The sequence below is a fragment of the Perissodus microlepis genome, chromosome 6 (genome assembly GCF_051167445.1).
Source record: "Perissodus microlepis isolate ML-2025 ecotype Zambia chromosome 6, ASM5116744v1, whole genome shotgun sequence".
In the NCBI taxonomy this organism is placed as follows: domain Eukaryota; kingdom Metazoa; phylum Chordata; class Actinopteri; order Cichliformes; family Cichlidae; genus Perissodus; species Perissodus microlepis.
In genome coordinates, this window is record NC_140466.1 from 5,954,287 (window position 1) to 5,977,338 (window position 23,052).

The following is a 23,052-nucleotide window of genomic DNA, read 5'->3' on the forward strand; positions in this document are numbered from 1 at the left end:
GCAGCCTACGTCTATTGTAGCATAACTAAGGGAGGATTCAGGGTCACCTGGTCCAGTCCTAACTATATGCTTTAGCAAAAAGGAAAGTTTGAAGCCTAATCTTGAAAGTAGAGATAATGTCTGTCTCCTTAATCCAAACTGGAAGCTGGTTCCACAGAAGAGGGGCCTGAAAACTGAAGGCTCTGCCTCCCATTCTACTTTTAAATACTCTAGGAACAACAAGTAGGCCTGCAGTGCGAGAGCGAAGTGCTCTAATAGGGTGATATGGTACTACAAGGTCATTAAGATAAGATGGGGCCTGATTATTTAAGACCTTGTATGTGAGGAGCAGGATTTTGAATTCAATTCTGGATTTAACAGGAAGCCAATGAAGGGAAGCCAAAACAGGAGACATATGCTATCTCTTTCTAGTCCCTGTCAGGACTCTTGCTGCAGCATTTTGGATTAGCTGAAGGCTTTTCAGCGAGTTTTTTGGACATCCTGATAATAATGAATTGCAGTCGTCCAGCCTGGAAGTAATAAATGCATGAACTAGTTTTTCAGCGTCACTCTGAGACAGGATATTTCCAACTTTAGAGATGTTGCGCAAATGGAAGAAAGCAGTCTTACATATTTGTTTAATATGTGCGTTGAAGGACATGTCCTGGTCAAAAATGACTCCAAGGTTCCTCACAGCGTTACTGGAGGCCAAGGTAATGCCATCCAGAGTAAGAATCTGGTTAGATACCATATTTCTAAGATTTTCAGGGCCGAGTACAATAACCTCAGTTTGATCTGAATTAAGAAGCAGAAAGTTAGCGGCCATCCAGGTCTTTATGTCTTTAAGATATTCCTGCAGTTTAACTAATTGGTGTGTGTTATCTGGCTTCATAGATAGATAGAGCTGGGTGTCATCTGTATAGCAGTGAAAATGTATGTGAAAATGTCTTCTAATGATGCTGCCTAGGGGAAGCATGTATAGTGTAAACAAAATTGGTCCTAGCACTGAACCCTGTGGAACTCCATAATTAACCTCAGTGTGTGAAGAAGACTCTCCATTTACATGTACAAATTGGAGTCTATTAGATAGATATGATACAAACCACTGCAGCACAGTACCTGTAATACCTACAGCATGTTCTAATCGCTCTAATAGGATATTATGGTCGACAGTATTGAATGCTGCACTGAGGTCTAGCAGGACAAGCACAGAGATGAGTCCACTGTCAGAGGTCATAAGAAGATCATTTGTAACCTTCACTAAAGCTGTTTCTGTGCTGTGATGAGCTCTGACACCTGACTGAAACTCTTCAAATAAGCCATTCCTCTGCAGATGATCAGTTAGCTGTTTGACAACTACTCTTTCAAGGATTTTTGATATGAAAGGAAGGTTGGAGATTGGATTATAATTAGCTAAGACTGCTGGGTCTAGAGATGGCTTTTTGAGTAAAGGTTTAACTACAGCCAGCTTGAAGGCCTGTGGTACATAGCCAATTATTAGAGATAGGTTGATCATATTTAAGATCGAAGAATTAATTAATGGCAGGACTTCTTTGAGCAGTTTTGTAGGAATGGGGTCTAAAAGACACGTTGATGGTTTGGAGGAAGTAATTATTGAAGTTAACTCAGAAAGATCAATTGGAGAAAAAGACTCTAACTTCCCTGCATAGCTTCTTATGTCCTTGTCTTGTCTTGTGCTTTTCCTTTCCAAACGCCTTCGATGCTTGTTTCCTGCCGGGGAACACGGCGGGTCTGTGTGCTGCGCTGGAATGGTAGCGCTGTGCAGGGCGGCTGCTGTGTTCGCTTCGGATTACTCCTCACCCCCCACCCAATCCTGTGGCTTGTCATGTCTTTCACAATGTTGTGCTGTGGACATTATGTGCTTTTTGTGCAGAGGAGTTTTTTTGTTTCCTGTTCTCATGCTGTCCTACCATGGAAGCACAGCATGAGTAGAGGTCTCTTTTTTTCCTCTTGTACTTTCCCATTGTAGTGTACATTCCAGTGTTTTTTTGTAACGCTACCGATCTCCGACTTGTATCCCCATGTAATGTCTGTGTTGTGTGTGTAAGGTCGGGGGGGAGGGGGGTCCCATTTCACTGCAGGGCAACCTGCATGTGGCCAATAAAGCTTTGATTGATTGATTGATTGATTGATTGATCAATGGTACTAAGAGTAGCTTTAGATAATATTACATCTGTGGGATGATTATTGGTAATTTTTTCTCTAATGATAAAAATTTTATTTGTGAAGAAGTTCATGAAGTCATTGCTAGTCAACGTTAAAGGGATGGTTGGCTCAAAAGAGCTCTGACATTTTGTCAGCCTGGCTACAGTGCTAAAGAGAAACCTGGGGTTGTTCTTATTTTCTTCAATCAGTGACGAATAGTAAGATGTTCTGGCTTTGCGGAGGGCTTTCTTATAAAGCAGCAAACTATTTCTCCAGGCTAAATGATGAACCTCTAAATTTGTGACACGCCATTTCCTCTCCAGCTTACGAGTTATCTGCTTTAGGGTACGTGTTTGAGAATTATACCACAGAGTCAGGTACTTCTGATTTGAGACCTTAGTTTTCACAGGAGCTACAGTATCCAGAGTCGTAGGTAGTGAGGAGGTAAAATTATTAACAAGATAATCGACCTCTGTTGGAGTAGCGTTCAGATAGCTGCTCTGCTCTGTGTTGGTACAGGGCATTAAAGATGATAACAGATGGTGGATTATATTCTTAAACTTAGTTACAGCGCTTTCAGAAAGACATCTACTTTGATAAAGTCTACTCTCCACTGCTGTGTAATCAATTATTGTAAATGTATTTGTTATCAGGAAATGATCAGACAGGAGAGGGTTTTCAGGAAACACTGTTAAATGTTCAGTTTCTATGCCATATGTTAAAACAAGATCTAGAGTGTGATTAAAGTGGTGGGTGGGTTCTTTTACATTTTGAGAGAAGCCAATTGAGTCTAATAACAGATTAAATGCCATGTTGAGGCTGTCATTTTTAGCATCTACATGGATGTTAAAATCACCCACAATAATTATTTTATGTGAGCTGAGAACTAAATCAGATAAAAAGTCTGAGAAATCAGACAGAAACTCTGTGTAAGGCCCAGGTGGACGATGATAACAAGTAAGACTGGTTTCTGAGTTTTACAGCTGGGGTGGACAAGGTTAAGCATCAGGCTTTCAAATGAATTAAAAGTCTGTCTTGGTCTTTCGTTGATTAATAGGCTGGTGTGAAAAATTGCTGCCACACCACATTTCACTGTTTTACTCTTTGGTTCAGATGTGGATACTGTATTGTTCTTTCTTTGTGATTGTTTATGTTTAAGTTGTTTATTGCTGGTTTTTAGTTTATTTGTTTGTCTTTTTGGGAGCTGACACAGTCTCTATGGAGATGAGTTTTTGGGGGGGGTAGCAGGAGGAGAGACGCTGCAGAGAGGCGTGTAAGACTGCAACTCTGCTTCCTGGTCCCAACTCTGGATAGTCATATTTTGGGGGGTTTAATAAATTTGTCCACATTTCTAGAAATGAGAGCTGCTCCATCCACAGTGGGCTGGATGCCGTCTCTCCTAACAAGACCAGGTTTCCTCCAGAAGGTTTGCCAATTATCTATGAAGCCCACATCGTTTCTGGGACACCACTCAGACAGCCAGCAATTTAAGGAGAACATGCGGCTAAACATGTCACTCCTGGTCTGATTGGGGAGGGGACCAGAGAAAACTACAGAGTCCGACATTGTTTTGGCAAAGTTGCACACTGATTCAGTATTGATTTTAGTGACCTCCGATTGGCGTAACCGGGTGTCATTACTGCCAACGTGAATTATGATTTTACTGAATTTACGTTTACCCTTAGCCAGCAGTTTTAAATTTCCTTCAATGTCGCCTGTTCTGGCCCCTGGAAGACAATTGACTATGGTTGCCGGTGTCTCTAGCTTCGCATGTCTGAGAACAGAATCACCAATTACCAGAGTTTGACCCCCGGCGGGTGTGTCGCCGAGTGGGGAAAACAGTTAGACACATGAACAGGTTGGTGGTGTACCTGGGGCTTCTGTTCAGGACTATGCTTCCTCCTCACCGTCACCCAGCCGCCCTCTTTTCCCAGCTGCTTGAGGTCTGCCGGGGAACAGCTAGCGGGGCCTACGCTATCTTCGGCTGCACCAGCTACAGGGGCCTGGCTAGCTACGGGTGAATGAAGGGTGCGAAGCCGAGTCTCCAATTCAGTAATCCTGGCCTCCAGAGCTGCAAATATGCTACATTTGTTACAGATATCATTACTGCTAAAGGAGGCCGAGGAGTAACTAAACATCTGACACAATGAGCAAGAAAGTGTAGGAGGGACAGGTGAAGTAGCCATGGTGCTAACGAGTCGGCTACGAGTTAAGCTAAGCTAGCGAAACAGTACAGAGACAGTGAGTGAATACTTTGGCTATAAATTAGGTAGTGAGTACACAGAAAGTGTGCTTCGGATGAAGCACGTGAAGATTATACTATGAAAAAAGAATGTATTTTAAAGCTTTTAATTAAATTGCTAAGCAGATAAGCTACTCAGAAACACCACTGTGTTTGAGCAGGAACAGGAAGTGATACACTGTCACCAAGTGACAGCGCCACATCTGATTCCTTTACACTTGCATGTTTGAAGCTTTGAAGCCATGAGGTAAATGGGAACTGTAGATATTAAAGAACCATCAATTCATGCAGCAAAAGGAGAGAATTGATTGAATTTGCACAGAGGTACAATAACTACACAGTGCTGAGAAAAATCAAAGCTTGGTTGATGTACAAGGTGTCATCGCCTAAGTTGTGCAGGAAGCCAGTGGGATTTGATTCAAATGAAGAAATTTGTTCTATAGAGCACAATTAGTCGTTTCTGTCAGTGTTCTTATGATTTAAGTAAGAAAAACCTGTGCCAGTGTTTGTATTACAGCCAGGCCACTTGAATGCCAAATATCTATGCACTGCATACAAATACACAAATATTAATTTTTTGAATTGTACTTGTTATGGAGTAGTCTTGTTATTTCTAGATAATCTAAAATATATATTTTTAAAAACTCATTTAGATTTTAATGACATTTCTGAATGGAATCTGCCTATTAGGTAACTAGTATGTTAAAAAGACACGTGAGAGCTGCTGAGTTCAAACAACTCATGCTCAATACTGATTTCCAAAGCCAACAAAGGAAACCTCACATGAAAATATCACAATGAAGAGTTACCCTTTTATTTTTATTTATCAAAAGAGAAAAATAAAAAACTGTCGTAAAAAGTTATAATCTCATATGGTGTTAGTTTCCAAGCAAACAGTGCATTTTTACTCATCGTACCACGCTAGGCACTTGGACTGCAGCTCATGACAGCAGTTGACAGTAAATTACTTCCGCTCAGATGGCTTTAAACAGTAAATGTTTTATGCTATTCTCCACCACACTCAACCCCCCTGAGCAGCTAACACACTATGTGAATTTTTAATGACTGCTGCTTAATTAAAATTTTGTTGAATATACATAAATACAGTGCACTGACCTTTCTGTGAATCTCTGCAATTCACCTTGAGATCTGACTTTAATGGTGAAATTAATTGGAGAGGTCAAAACAGGACAAGCAACCAGAGATTCACCCAGACACTCAACTCTGCATAAAAGTGTGCATCTGTACACATTTGGGCATCATACAAACACACATGTAGAAACACACACAGACACACGCAGGTAATCACCATGATGAAAAACAAAGGTTACAACAAAACAGCAGCAAAGCAAACAAAAACAGGCCAAATGAGATGAGGAAGGAGTTGTCATCTGCCCCTAAATAGTTGAGACTCAATTAAAAGTTTCTTCATTCTGCTAATGACAAATTACATCAGTGATGGGGGGAATGATTGAAAGACAGAGGGAAGCCACAGAGTCCCTGATTGCTTTCTGAATGAAGGGAGCTATCAGGGCCAGTTTAGGGAGATGGCTCCCTTCCTGCACACAAGTGACAGACATTGTAAGTCAGCGCACATTTTCGCTCACACAAACACGTTCTCTCACCCACACATGCATGGACTTGTCACCATAATACAAAGCCTGTCCTACTAACAGGAAGGGGGGAATCAGGGAGGGCAAGCACAAGGGATTTAAAAATCAAGGGATAGAGAGAGACAAACAGAAAGACAGCAATCCCCTAAGCTGTAATGAGCCTCCATCCTTCTTTCCCCTTCCTTGTGTCTCTTGCTTCCTTCTGTCTCATGAAAAGGAGAAAGGTAGACAATGGTAGCTATCATGAAAACACAATAGAAAATCATTACTATGGCGTCATAAAACTTGTGTTGCTTGAGTTGATGTTCGAGTGGCAATGCAGAAAGAAAACATTTTAATCCATGAACACTCAATGGAAAATTACACTCTGCTACATCAAGACTTTCAAAAGAGAGAGGAAATTGGCTGTTAGCACAAATAATAGAACAAAGAAAGAAAAACTTCACATTCATTTAACATTTCTTGGCTACTTTAACTGTAATGGAAGTGGTAAATACTGAGGCTGCATGGTGTCTATCATACAATGCGTTAAATTTCTTTTTTCTATAATAAAGCATTTATATGTAGTCCCAAAAACTCTGACATCAAGCCTAAACCCTAAATTAAAGTTTAATGTGAAGCCAGGCTCGGACTTCAATAAAGTCAAACATAACACATAATGTAACAAACAGGACATATATAGTAAATAGCTGTTAAGATAGTTGTTTTTACCTTTTTAAACTTATTTCATCTTAAAATAAAGCATTCTGAACAACCACTTTTAAAGAAGTTTATATAAGTTTTGAGAACTTTTTTTAAAACTACCATTTTCTTGTCAGAAAATGGTGAGGCCATTTTGATAAACTTATCTAGCTAGTGATCAAAATAATCAGCTGATCAGCAGATATAGTTTGTGGGAAAACTTTGTGGAGGGCATTGCTCATATTAGTATATTTACATGACATGCTAACACATCTTTATTAGCTTGACATGGGCTTGCTCAAGTAGTACATTTTCCATTGCCTCTTGATTCAGTGTATTTTAGGGTTTTCTTGCATATACTGTACGATGCCAACTTCAAATCCCCCAACATAACTACAAGCTTTAATTTGTACCATTTTATTGCACTCCCTCTGACAAGTCTACTCCCTTTTAAACATTAGGGCCTCACATTATTGTCAGCAATGATATTATGCATCACTGAATCAATGACTGCAAGCTGCCCATCTATGAGACTGTATCAAAGACGTGGTATTTCTATAAATGTTTGTTTATTTACTGATTTATTATCACTGTTTACAAAGCTACCAAGCACGTCAGATAAGTGTATTCTTTTTTTTTTATAATAAACAAATACATATTAACACCCACAATTTTTCATGTAGATCCTTGGATAAAATCTTTCGGTTCTTGGATATTGGTTGTTATTATTATAATAATAATTTGGACTTACTTAAAGTCCCTGAACTGAAATTCTTTGCCAGGCTCATTGGGATTAACAAACTCTTATTTTTTCTGAAGGAATTAGAAGACGAAGGTCTTGGTATGATGATGCCACAGATTTGGTAACAAGAGAACACTGGACATTAGATCTCAGAGGTTTAAATTACACAGGTTCCATCTCTTGCTCCCTAAAGAGGCTGTAGTGGTTGATACCAAATACAGATCTGATTGATTTTATCTTTGGGGGTTTGAAGGTGCGATGAGTAAAGGGGTCTATTTACTTTTCACATGCAACTTATTTATTTATCAAATTCTGAAAATACTAAAAAAATATATATTTCATGTTTTTTGCTTTCTTAAATATGCTGAAAAGGTCAGCAATATCCATCGGCTACAGTTATATGTTCACATGACATGACGTCCCCCAAGATTCTTTATGAACTCTTAGAACTTTTAGAAGAAAAGTTTTAATAACTGATCTATGGTGTATTTAATGTCAGATGAGTGTGTGGAAGAGAGGACACTAAGCTTCTGTTAGCAGATAATTTTATACTACAATGTGGACAGCACAAGGGTAAAACAGTAAAATCTATGCAATATTACATACTCTATGCATTAGCATTTATCAACACGTCTTTGTATGCATTTGAAGCTCTCTTTCACTCAAAAATGTGTTTTGACACTGCTGAACACAAGAACTCTGCTGCACAAACTATAAATACAACACGGAGAGAGTTTGGCACTATCAATCTGTTTTCAAATTCTTTTGGTGAAAGTGGAAAGTTTCTCTGAGTTGAAGGAGTGTACCCACAAGTAGAATTTTTATTATCAAATCTAGTTTAGAAATCCATCCCAGCCTAATAGGCAATTTACACAACTGTGATGTGCACTGCACAAAGCCTCGAAATTTATTTTCAATAATGTAGGAGACACCATGTATCCAGTGCTTCATCCTCTGAAATGAAAACATTTTGTATATTCATAAATTCTACATCTTCTATTGAAGAATGAGGAATAGATTACATTTCAAGAATTTCCATATCAGAAACATTGTTGTTTAAGTATTTTCCTATGGCTGTGTACAAGTCTTAAGATAGCCTTATCTTTTTTTTCCCTTTATAGATCAGATTAGATTCTAATTCAATCTTCATCATCTAACCAGGCGCAAACATAAAGCACAACTGAAGCCCAAAGGATGTAACCTGGTAAAGCTTTTTGTATTCTGTTAAATGACTTTAGCCTTAACTGTTTAGATTTATAAGTATTTCAGCTGCCTAATGACAGGCTTAAATTGCTACAACATTAACTTATTGAAATCAGATTTTATTGTCAGTCTTTAAAAAGAGAAAATACCTGTTCATAGACACATCACTGTAATGCAAAGAGATCACTGTCACAATAAATAGAGCTCTCAACTAAAAAAGAGTCACATAGAAAAGACACCGGAAAGGCTGATGCTAGATGCAACTCTTACATTTTGTCAGAAGTAACTTCTTGCTCTTACTACAGTCATGTCAAAGGCAGTATCCAAATCAGGTGCAACCTTGTGAGATCTAAGTACAACTAATCCTTATCCCTTACCCCATCCTATCAGAAAATGACATTTGTTTTCTTTTTATAGTCTTCTCCTATGTTTGGCAATCATGGGACGAAAATGACTTTGTAACTAACACAAACCAATAATTTTTACAGTCTTTCTAAAAAAAAAAAGCAATTTTACTTTTCTCCAGAATGTAGAGTTATGAGTTAATTACCTGGAACCACCTTGAGATTAAACTTTAATGGTGAATTTAATTGGAGAAGTAATTGATGATGACCAGTTGCAGCTGCACTGTAACATAGCAGCCACAGCTAAACATGCACAAGACTATGCTTTTGATTTCACCAGCCATGGCATACAAGAGCCATGCAATTGGTTCTCCTTTTTGCATTGCTTAAAATAGTGCCGAGTCCATACAGAATAACTGAATATTTGTCAAGCTGCAGAGAACAGATGAGGAAGGCAGGAAGTCAGACATAGAAATGGAGCTAGAATCTGATTAATTTTCAAAATAAAACACCAAATTTTTTATTTTGAAAATAAAACATTTGTTTTATTATATAAGCATAAAACAAATTATGCTTATATAATGTAAAGTCACAGAAACATTGTTTTTACCACATAAAGCCTTCATAGTGAACTACAAACTATGGTGATCGTTCCACACTCCTTAGCCGGGTAATCTGACACACTGCAGTCTAAAATAGAGATAATAAAATCCTAGCCAAATGTTTTGTGCAGCTGTTGCAGATGGGAGAATTTGGAAAATGTGAAAGTCCAACTGAGATTGTCCTACATGGGACTGAAACTCATATCTTCTTAAAGACGCTGCCCTCCATAACTGGAAACGAAAAGGTACCCAGTGCATAAAATGTGATGCATGGGAGTGCTGGCAGAGGGTCAACATGTGGTGAATCCAGTGTTATACTAAAGCATGACAATGAAAAACCATTCATTTAATTGAAAACAGCTTTTTCTATTCAATATAATACAAAATATATTACGCTTTTTTTTTTTAATTTTCTCTGCACAAATCAGAAAATCACAGAAAATAAGAGCACAGAAAAAAGGTGTCTGTCATGTAAAATGAATAGACAAACTTCTAGGCTTTAGTTCTTTGTAAATTATTACTGTTGTGATTGTTGTCCAAATGTGCTATTCACATCAGAAATACTTAATTTCTTGTTTGTTTGTTTGTTTGTTTTTAATCAGGAGCATTTTATTACAGTTAGAAATGTGTGTTTTCACTGTAGCTTTATCTGTTTGATGGAAGAAGAAACACAAAATCATAAAACAACTCTTGGAATGTGATAAGGTTCATAGAGTGTTAATAACAATCTACAAAATTTCAAGACTGGAATTTTCCATTAAAAGTCATCACATAGTCTCAGAATTTTGAAAAGTATTTTCCCTTAGGCAAAGAAAGAGAAAGAGAGAAGTTGTAAAAACTGATAAAAGAAACTAATGAAAGAAGTAACATTAGACCTAAAGTAATAAGACAACATGAGATGTGTTGTAGTGAAATGCACATATAGATATGTGCATTTGATTTGAATTTCAGTACATTCGACTTGACATCTCAGTTTTGCTAGGATATAGTATATGTATTTCTTTTTATATCCAACATGATAAAAGAACCTCAAATCCTTTAAGTTTTTAAGTTCCAAAGATGTCTCATGTTTTCTGAATATGATTTAAAGCAAGCTGTTATGTAAAGATAGTAAGAAGTGCGCACAATGAAACGACACAATCACAATATCACTAAATGTACAGATTACACAGACATGCGTGTGCACACACATATACAGTTACAGATACACATGGATGACCCTCTCAGTGTCAATCCCCCTGGTTTCAGCACAAAATAACAGTGGGAGGGATGGAGTTATCCTGGTTTCCAATCAGAACCTCAGCACGCTGCAAAGGAAAAACCCTCAGGTCAAATTCCTACCATGAGGGAGCGAGAGAGATATACACAGAAAAGGAAAGGCAGACAGAGGCGATGAACAAGCATTGCTCTGTATCAGCAGTAATACAACCTCTTGAGTAAAAGGAACAAATACTTTTGTTCTTAGCGCACTTAAAGTTCAGAGTCTCAGGGTGGAGGAAACAGTTCTACAACGAAAGCAACAAGATAAGAAAGTGAGCTTCTCTACTTGTACTGGCTTTGAGCACGTTTCACTTCTGGGTCAAATTTTATTCAAAGATATTTTGAAGTCCTAAATATTTTAAAGTGGTCATGCTTCTCTCATACCTGTATGTGGACATGTTACTGCTACCAGCTACACGATACTGCTTGAAATGAAAGCTGTCAGACTGTCTGTTGTAGAAAGATGCAAAAACAACTTACAAAACTGTGCCGACAAGCTAGATTAGCCAACTAACATGATGTTTGACTCATATTCAAATCACCCATCCATCCATCCATTCGCTTCCACTTATCCTTTCCAGGGTCACGGGGGATGCTGGAGCCTATGCCAGCTGTCACACGGCGAGAGGCGGGGTACACCCTGGACAGGTCACCAGTCTGTCGCAGGGCTAACACACAGAGACACAGACAACCATTTGCACTCACATTCACACCTATGGGCAATTTAGATTAATCAATTAACCACTTAAGCCCCACTACCTGCATGTCTTTTGACTATGGGAGGAAGCCAGAGTACCTGGGGAGAACCCACGCAAACACGGGGAGAACATGCAAACTCCACACAGAAAGACCCCGGCTTGATGGTGGAACTGAACTCAGGACCTTCTTGCTGTGCGGCAACAGTGCTAACCACCGCGCCGCCATGCTGCCCCAAAATTCAAATCAAATTATTAAAATCTTTTTTGTGTTTACTAAGTCTTTTACAGAACATGTAATGGTCTAATACATTTTCTTGTATGTTAAATACTGTGAATGCCAGTAGACTATCAGTACATTGATGTCTTTTCTGTGTTTTGTTCATTCCCCACTACTCTCTGAGAAGTAGCTGTGGACCTTAGTGATTTTTGCGAGCCTTGATCTTGATTTGCCTTGATCTAAACTAACAGTGAGCAGAAACACCACAAGCTGCTTTTGATTCTCTGGCTGAAGAACAAGCATACTTAAAGTTTGTATTATGAACTGAAGCTATGATGATTACTTTTTAATATAACTTGAGCATACCTACTGATATACTTCAGATACAACCAAAGGTGTTACAGCCCACTTTTGACCAAGTAAATTTGAACTGTGGCACTCAGTCATTAAAAATGACAACAGAAAGTCCTCTGACAACCCAGCCATTGACCTGGAAACATTTAAGAAGTACATTATTGAGTGATCTTAGTCTTTTTACACAAGTACAATAATACTTTCCAAAGTATAGTACCTGATATAACATTATTTTCACCATCTTGTGACATTCTGGGGTACTATTGATTCCCTGAAGTTGCTTTGGATTGTATGGTTGATTATTCTACTGCTTTGTATCTCTTTGTGGACAGTTTAAATTATAGTCTTCATGTCACTATAGTAGATACAATGCACTATTGAACAGTTCTGCAATTTTACAGCACACTTTCCTAAATCAAAACTGAAAGCTCAGTGTATCCAAATACAATCTGGAAAATACAAGTTTTTTATTTCTTCTAGGGGATTAGCTTTGAATTGAATGAAGAACTTCACGGATCCTCTGCTGGCTGAAGCTAAATTCACACAAAACTACAGATATCATCACAGCTTAAAAGCACACAGACATTATCTAGGTTTTCTCCCAATCAGTACTGTGGAAATAGTTTACTGAACTTTATTTTTTTTCCACCCACTTTAGAGGTGCTTATCGAGGCAGTTTGCAGCTTCAAAGTTTGACTTCTATCTCAAGGGCAACCATAATTCCAGCAAATACACTTGCGCACACATACACAAACATACACACAGTCCAGGGCACAGTAATGGAACTCCAAGTGAGTTCTCTTTGCCAAATACATCCTGTTGTTATTGTTTCTCAGCACCTCACTCGTTCAGTTCACTTTTCTTCAAGCCTGGCTTGAGGGGCATCAAACCAAGAACATCCTAAGTGAGAAAAAGAGTTTAAAAAAAAAGAAAGAGAAAAGAAGCGCCAAAGAGAAGTAAGAAATAGGAAATATCAAAGCCATGTTGAGGGTGTGAATATAGGAGTGGGAAAGGTGAGAAATGGAATGATGGAGCAAAGAGAAGAAACAGAAGGAGAATGATGGGAAAGAAGATAGAGGCCACTGAAAAGTGTGAAGTAACTTAAGAGAAAGAGAAGTTTCACATCACAGGTGGGATGGATTGCTCAGATGAAGTCAAAATTTCCTGTGAAAAGTTTTGTGACAGATAAATGTGGGAAATCAAGCAGAAGAGGGATAATCAAAATGAAGCTATGTAGCATGTGTAAAAATGAAAAGTGTGATAATGTACTTTTACTAATTTTCACAATACATGTCCTCCAACTTTCCAAAGACAATCCTCAAGCCAGTTTACTTCTCGTGCTGATCTTAAGCCCAGATATATGAGAAGAGGGATGAGTCAGGAATGGCATCCTGTGTAAAACTGTGTCAAATCAAACATAGGGTTCATCAAAATATTATCAAAATAATATCCTGCTGGTTTTAGATGTGTCCTTGATCCAACACAGCTGATTTAAATGGTTAAATTACCTCCTCAACATGTCTTGAAGTTCTTCAGAGGTCTTGTAATGAACTAATCATTTCATTCAGGTGTGTTGACCCCGGGTGAGATCTAAAACCTGCAGGATACCGGCCCGAGGCCTGGAGTTCCCCACTCCCTGATGTAGATGGAAAGAGAAATGAAGAAGACACAATGTGAAGGGTGAAGGGGGTGTCACACAGGATCATGAGTCTGGAGCTTAAGTCAGATGTGTGATATCAAATGCTGTCAGTGCAAATTTCACATAGGTTGATTGTCAAAAGTTGGATGCAGTGGTAAAGCAAGTGGCAACTGAATTGGACATCAATGGACGTGTAGTCTAAGGCAACAGAGATGACAAGAAGGTGTTGAGTAGAGAAATGTGGAAGGACAGATGGAAATGGACTTGCAAAAAGTATGGAAGTGGCTGTGCTGAACACATATTTCAAGGAACACACAGTGACATATAAGATTAGTGGAAGTTTCACACAGGTGGACAACATGTTAAATATATTAAATATTTCTGTAGTAGCTGCTTGTCTGTCTGGAACCTTGTCGTTCTCAACCACCATGAGTGGTGTCTACCACTGGGTGTTATGTATCACAGATGTTTCTATCCCACCCACTTGGTTGGAATAGTTAAAGTGTCTCAGTGTGGAGCGGACAGTCTCCCTCCTGTTTGTCATCATTGTCTGTCTTAAGATGCTGGAGGCCTTCTTTGGGTGAAGCACATTCCGAGGAGACATCTTCCTGATGTATTTTTGGATGCTTCTTTCTGTTTTCTCTTAATTGTGGCTCTGACACTCACAAACTCTCACCCTACCTCTTTCTTGTACAGTTTCAAGGTGCTGCACTGTAGGGTTTTTTTTTGTTTGTTTTGTTGTTTTTGTTTTTTTAACATCAGTGGCATCTAAGTCCTCCTGATGACTGGTAGGGCAGATTGTATTCCTACCATTATGCTGGTTCCACTCATTTTGGAGGTATTTGGCTAAGGCAGACTCAACGCCTCACACATGGATATGGAAGTGCTCTATACTATACAAATCTAATAGCACACTTATAATTCTTTGTCAGGAAAATAATGAGACTGAGGGGTGTAATGTAATTCTCATGCTCAGTATCTGATAATAAAACTCACATAACTCTGAGTGGATCCCAGCAGACCCTTGTGGACTTGCAGTTGCAAAAAGTGTAATGAAGGCTTAGCTCCTTACCAGATGTTTGCTGTAGTGCACAGTTATGGGACCATTATACATGTTTTTCTTGCCTTGACGAACAGCGCCATACGGTAAAATTGATGTCACATCTGCTGGCACAAGCTGCTGCTTCAGTTTCATTTCAGCAGGTCGTGCCCCTCTCGATTTTTTTTAACTGTCCCATTTCCACCACAGCTAGATTGAAGCTACATGTCAGGTTTTTTTTTGTTTGTTTTGGGTTTTTGTTTTTTTTTACCACCAGTTTAATGATGTATCAGCACAGAAGATTCACAGCATACACAGAGGGAGATGCTGCAACAGTTTGAGAAGGCTTCCTGTAAAAACCTTAAAAAAACAACAACTTTTGACTTCATGTCATTCTTTGCCAGTGCCATTGTAAAGGTTTTGATTCAGTGGTGACACTGATCATTCAGGAGAATATTTTACTGGGTATTTGTACCCAAAGCACTAGTGTAAATGGTACAGAGATGTGGCATTCTGGCACAAAATGATTGATGTGGTGGGTATATTGAGACCTTAGATGTAGCCATCTAGCTAGTATCCACAAATGGTTAGCCATTAGCTAGAGATAAATTGTGATAGACATTGTTGAACAGTGTTGGTCAAGTTACTTGAAAATAGTAATTAGTTACTAATTACTGATTACTTCTCCAAGAAAGTAATCATGTTACTTTACTGATGACTTATTTTCAAAAGTAATTAGTTACTTTATTACTTAGTTACTAAAAACATAATACAGAACCTGAATATGTTATAAAGTAACAGACCTTTCAGCCCGATTCAATTTTTTCTGCAAAATCCATCATATAAAATTTTAAAATGAAAAAGTCTCTTTTTAAAAATTGTTTTATTAGTTTTAATCTTTTAACTTTAAGCACATTGCATCAAGCGTCCGGGGGTTTCTCTATGGCAGGGGTGTCAAACTCAAATACACAGTGGGCCAAAATTCAAATCTGGAACAAAGTCACGGGCTAACGTTAATATTTATTGAAAAAAAAATCTTCCTCCAGATATGAGAATGAATCTTTTCTTATGGACTCAAACAAGTTTTACTGAAAAACTTAATATGGAACAAGCAAAGCTTAATACTAAACAATTAATATATTAGCTGTATAATACCAGTAGGCCAGCTCTAATAGTAATTTGGTATGGCTTCGCGGGCCAAATGTAATTAGGCTGCGGGCCAAATTTGGCCCGCGGGCCAGAGTTTAACACCTGTGCTCTATGGTATTCACATTCACATTCCCTTACATTACTCAAAGTAATGTAAGTGCTTCCACGCTTTAAATGCTGCATGGTCGTACTCTCTCCCACACTCCATTGTTGATCTACACACGTCTGTTGCTGCCACTGACGCCGCACGCTAGAACATCATTGTCATAAGACACTCTCACAAACAAAATCACAGTTTAGTTATGTAGTAATGCAGCACGCTTACTTAAAAGTAACAGCAATCTACTTACTTTTTTTGCAATAGTAATTCCCTAATTTACTCGTTACTTGAAAAAAGAAATTGGATTACAGCAACGCATTACTTGTAACCCATTACTGCCCCTCTCTGCCAGTGAATGTCTTTAGTTCACTGGAAGCGGGAGTTATCCTGGGACAAGCATTTACATGATGGAGAGAGCTTAGGGAATTAATGGGCTTTAAGACTGATGGCTATTTCTACTGAGCCACAAAACCTCCCTGCCTGTTAGTATTTTTATATGACCTTAGCATACTTCTGCGTTATTAGAAACTTTGCAACATAGGAATGCTGTAATCCACATTTCCATGTTTCATTGCAGCTACCTGTAGCAGCCCAATCATTAAATAAACACTTATCTTTAAATTATTTTTCTTGGAAAAACATAAGAAAATAAAATAAACCATAATAACACGTTCTCTGTCATGATGACTAATGCAAACACAAGGTTAGTATGCAGAACAAGTAGGATCCATTGAGGAACTCCTAATACAAACAAAGAACACAGTGTTCACCCTCCACTATGTCTAATGAGGATCATTGAAAAATAGCATGTAAAAAAGAAGAAATATGACTGAATTTTTACCTAAATACTTAGTCGTGGACATCTTCTACGTCTATTGCTCTGTGTTGATGGTTCTGAGGAAAACAGGAAACACTTGTGTCTTTGCAACAGCGCCTACAAATAACATACTGTAGAATCACTAGAGGGACAAATATCTATTATAAGTTTCAAAGTGTTGCCTGACTTTGGAAATACTATCAGCTACATATGTTCCTAGGTAGCTAGACATGCTAATGATTACAAGTTATATTACAGCAATTTGTTACTGCAAAGACATGACTGGACATTTACTATTTTAAGAAGTTACTCTTACTTACTTACTCTTAGAGTGTGTTGGTGCAATTTTTTGCAACACTGAGAAAAACATAATTTAAGTCCAATCAGTCTAAGCAAAAATGCAATTACAGCTGTGACCTCAAACAGTATGGTCCCTGACCTAAGCAGCATTGTTGTGTAATTGTCCCAAATGCCTTTCATTTCACGCAAAGAGGTTTCAAATGATCACCTGTGTTTTCTGCAGGCAATACACCCTAAATCATTCAGCCATGTCAAACTGTGGATGAAGTACATCTCAGAGGGCTGCTTCTTGGGGAAATTTTGTATTTGACCTCTGAATGTGGAGGGCACGTTAGCTCCCGTTGGCCCTCCATGTGGTGCATGATGGGTTGGGTCAGAGGTTGCAGCTAGCTCTTGGGTAGGCAGAAAGAATGAAGCTTTGATTGATGTGGGAATACATAAGGGTCAAGCCCTTCCCCCTCTATCATGAGGTTATATTTAAAGTGTGATGCTGTGTAATTTAGACACATGCAATACTCCCACACCTGTACCACTTCCATGTGTTTTTTTCCCCCAAGGTGGATACGTCTGTGTTAACAGTGGCATTTCCACTACCCATCAACTCACACACCTTGCTCTCCAAAGTGTCCATCAATCTTTGTCTCCAGCTGACGCAAATCAACTCTGACAGGCAAAAACCACAACATTCTTCTCCTTCTGACTCCTCGTCTCTCCATCTCCATCACTTTCTTTCTCTTTATCTGCCTCACTTCCTCTAGTTTCTTGTTGCTCATCAACAGTCATAGTATGTCAACGGGTGACATTGAAGAGATTATTGTATTTCTATCTCACTGTTTTCTTGACAGCAGGGATCAGCTTCCTCAATTACACAATTAAAATGGAATTACGAGCTGGCTAACAATCACAGATCTCTTTCAATAGCTTTCATGTGGTGATGTTATGTAAACTAGTGTGTTGGTTCCTCTCTGTTTCCCTCTTTTCATCCTCTTGCCTCATTATTGGCTGTGGGTGAAGAAGCCAGTGGGAGGCGAAATCCCTCTGACGATCTAAAATGGAATAAAATTGCAGCAAACTGCCTGGAATGAATACTTGCAGTTGGAGAGCGGCAGGCAATATTATAGGCAGTACTGCATAATGCACATACTTCTGATTAGCCACAGCACCAGCTGCAGAGCAAATTAATGTCAGTGTCCTAAAAAGTATCTTGGTATCTTTGATTCAGTAATCAAGGCAAGTCTTTGGAAGGTACATGGCCAGCTGTAGTTGACGTCATCTATCGACTGGTGCGCTGCTTTAGCTTCTTTTTTACCCTATTTAATTCCTTTGCCAAAGTTTTACCTCTTTCTTTACTCTTTGAAGTTTGATGTTTCTTTGTCAACTGCATTTGACTACTGCTCATTAGAAATTACAGCTTCACTGCCATTGCTGTAAGGGGTTAATCACCATATACACCTTGACCAAGAGGCCTTAATGGAATCAGGAACCGGTTCAGCAGAGGTGATGGAACTCCGACGAAGCCACAACACCACTTATGGAAGCTCACACAGCAGGACAACTGCATGTACAATTAAGACCCATTTTCATTTGTGGCCTCTCAGTTCACTCAGCAAATAATACTTGATTGAAAAACTCAATTTGTATGAAGCTTCCTGCATATGAAGAGCAAGGAGGAAATTAATGATTTAATTTTTTTCTTATTTATCATTTCCTTTCCTTCTATTACCCTTCCTGCTTCTCCCCTTGCTCAACCAAGCTCTTCTCTAACTCAATCCGTAATGACAATTTTTTTTTCTTGTGCCAGTCAATGTAAATGAGCCCAAAAGCTCATTGGCTTGTATGTATATCTGCACGTGCCACGTGCCTACATGCACACAAACACAAAAAGATATAACTTCTGCCTTCCAATTCCTTTTCTCTTCCTTCACATCCCTCTGTGTAATAAAAATGTTAATTGAAACAAAGTCTGCCAAGAGATATGTGATTACGTGTGTATGAGTGTGAATGAGAGTGTGAACTCAGTGTGTGTTTGCGGATTTAAGAGCTTTTTCCATCGTCCTCCCACACTTCTTGCGTCTATCTGCAGATGATTCAGGTTGTCTATGTGCATGTGTTTAACTGTTGCAGCTCATGGTGATGCACTGTAATGCTGTGGTGGAGAGTTCAGTCTCACCAAGGAAAGTCATTAATTTTTATCTGCTCTGACGATTCAACTGTAACTTCACAAATAGCAGAGCCAACACTTGCCCACATGCACATACACAGATGCACATACCCAGCTCATTTAGGTACACAGAGAAATGTTAACATGCACATATGTGGACACTTTGTGGACATTTGGTACAGTTTTCCTGTTTATGGAAAATAACTAAATGTGTTTCTTCTAAATTGCATTTTTACTAATATAGTAAGCACAGCTCAAAATTAAGCTTGTATGTTATGCCATTGTACATTATATGAACAAAAGTATTGGGCCTCACCTCTTAATCTTTGAATGTATGTGTTTTTAGTCCCATTGTCAGAAGTATATAAAATCAAGCACCTATCTATGACATCTACCTTTACAAACATTTATGAAAGTATGGGTCATTCTAAAGAGCTCAATGATTGCAAGCATGATACTGTAATCGAATGCTGCTGTTGCAACAAGTCAATTCATGAAATTTCCATCCCTCTTAAATATTTCACAGTCAACTGTAATTGGTATTGTTGCTGTTGAAACTTCAGGAACCACAGCAACTCAACCATTAAGTGTCAGACGACAAGAAGTTATGGAGTGGTGTCATTGAATATTGAGGTGCATAGTTTGTAAAACTTTGCTCTACTGACTCAATAACTGCAAAGTTCCAAACCTCCTATGGCATTAACATCTGCCCAAAAACGGGTCCTGGGTTCCCATGCCTGAGCAGTTTTGTAGGTGTAATGTGTAATTCACTCTGTGCTTTTCCCCATATAGTGTATAGTATTAAATTCATTCGATTGCGTATAAATACTCACAAATACTACAAAATATGTGCTATGCAGCATATTCAATAAGCAGTAGTGAATGGTGCTCATCTTTTTCCAAAGTGCAGCCAAAACGTGTCTCTAAACTTGTGGAACCAACTTTAGATACATTCCAAATCAGATTAATGGTGGCATCTATATGTATTATAGAAAACATGTTTTTAACACATTATTGCAACAATGCATTTTAAACTGAAAACCCTTTAAAATTCATTAAAATAATCTGTATTTTTTTCCGTCTATATGCGAAAGGTATTCACTAATTTAATGAGTTTGAACAACTGATGTTAAACAATAAACAAGGAGTGTAGGGTGGGCATTCTGCACAACATCAACAGCGGCTAACTTTCAAGTTTGCAAAGATCCAGAAGGAAACAGACTTCATACAGTGACGCCATTGCAGATTCGGGGAACAAGGGGACAATGTGGAATTTTCAACATTTTGGAAGTGAAGGCAAAGACTTTCAAATATCCATCAAATATCCAGCAACAAGGGAAAAATCGAGGGAAGGAAGATGGCCGTTTATAGTTTGAACCAGGAAAAAGAAGGGCAAATGGACCTCACAAGACCAACCAGTGTAACTGTTTACTTTTGGTACGAAGGATGTTGGAAATTCTAAAATTGTTGTAAAAACAACAATATCCAATTTCAAGGATGGAAAAAGGACCACTCACAGTCAGAGCTGCAGGCAGAATGGTACACATTGCATCTGTAACTCAAGTACATAAAACTTAACCTTAGTAATATTAGCCTACTAATTTAGCACACTGACTTTACTTGTATTAGACAGTGGTGGACTTCAGTTCTCGAGTTTTCTGGGGAGTTCCATTCTACTGCATATTACTGGGCTGTAAGCGCAGGTCCCAGTAAGGGACGTTGCCTTCATGCAACCGTCATGGAGTCTGTTTCTGAAAGTTTGGTCACAAACATGAATGAGTAGCTCGCTGGAGGCATCCGACTGTGTATGTATACTATAAACTGTGGTTCAATGCACATGCAATATTCACAGGTTCGATAGTTTAGTCAACTCATGGATAGCAGCAGAGATAACTTTTTTTTTTTCAAATGAAAATCAGTTTAATCACACCCCTTAATGGTTTTGGCAAATACTTTCTTTTAAGGACACTTGCAAAATTGGTTGACCTTTCATGTCTTGAGTATTTTTCTAACATGGAGGAAAAGAAAGGAAAATAATGAAACATGCTTGAATGAGTTGATTGTGTCCAAACTTTTGAGTGCTATTTCAGATAACTCATTTACTGAACAAATGGTAATTTTTGCATGACCGTTCAATCTTGAATAAATTTCCATTTCATTATCTAAGGTCTCTTCACATTTACTCATCTCTGCTCATTTATCCTTCATAAACTAAAAGTGCTATATTTGCCATTCGTCATGACAAAGTCATTGGAAGCAATTAAAAACAAATAAAAAAAACAATAATGCATAATTATAGTATCTACTCTAAATATGTATTGGCATTCAGAATAATTTCATCATATCTGCAGAGTTTAACTCGGGCTTTTTTTTTTTTGAGAAAGTTTCTTTAATGCTTGGTGAGTGGTTGTGCAGTGTTTCCAGATGAGACAGTGTCCTCCTTGCAATCTGTGTCCTAGTCAATTTAGTGACCATCACCATATGTCTGGCATATCTTGGTGCAGCAACTGAAACAGTTTTCCTTTGCGACTGCCAGCATCCTCAAGCAAACACTGGCCAACTGGTCAGTGAGGCCTTAGACAGTCAAGTCTAAAATGTGTCACCACAAAATCCACAAGGGTCAGCCATGTTTTTTTTTTGCAATGGGAGAGTCAACCGTTTTTTAAGAACCTGTGTTCACATTACAGCTAAGAGTACATGGACATTCCTGATTAAGTTGGTTATTTGATTGAATTGCAGTTTTTCTTTCATTATGTACTAAATAAGAATTAATTTGAAAGATGTAGGAGGAAAGTTGCGATTTGTACTAATGCAAAGAGGTAAATGTGTCAGTTTTGCTTGTTTTTAAATCCAAAAACACATCAATATGTTTTCATTAGACACATGCTTTTACACACCCCTATGTGCAGTGGTTAGACACTTATATAAGCTGGACACTGACTGACCTAGTTTTGACCCTATTTCAGTTTAATATATCATTGTTAATGATGAACTGCAGTTGGTGAAATTAGAGTAACCTTGTGGAACCACTGAATTTATGAACTTGTAACTCACGTGGGCTGCACACAGTGAATAAATGTAAAAATATACCAGGCTTCTTTATTTTCCCTCACAGTTTACACACTCTCTCTCACACACAGGCGCGTGCACGTATATTTTCAGGAACTGTAACAGTTTGGTAAATACATAATTATAGCAATTATATTTCCACCTAAGCTACATCCTTTGATAATAGCTATGTGTCAATACCAATGAGTAACATGGAAGCTGCAAAAATAAATTTAAAAAAAGATAAACAAGAACAATACTTATGGATCTCACTCCCACTGAGATGCTGAAAGATGTTGCCAATTACAAGATTGGATCAGAATTAATTTACTGTGTTGATCAGATAAATGGATGGTTTAAACTGTGATGTATATAGTAAAGTTCTCAAATGCAAGACTCCAGGTAGATAAAAAACAAGCAAGAAAACAAAAATACAAGCCTTTTATTGGAATGACAAAAAAGGTCCTAAGACAAAATCCAAAATGGAAGCCAAGAGAAGTCCAAAAAATCCTTATTGGGATAACTGAGAGCACTCTAGGAAAGATGCACAAATGCTAAGGCAAATACTAAGGCAAGAACTAGTGTATATTCACTGATGTTGAATTAGTCACAAGATTGAAAAGACAGATGAATGTAAGTAACAAAAACAAAAGACACCTAATAAACATCTAGACAAGTGAACTCATCGTATGCATGAC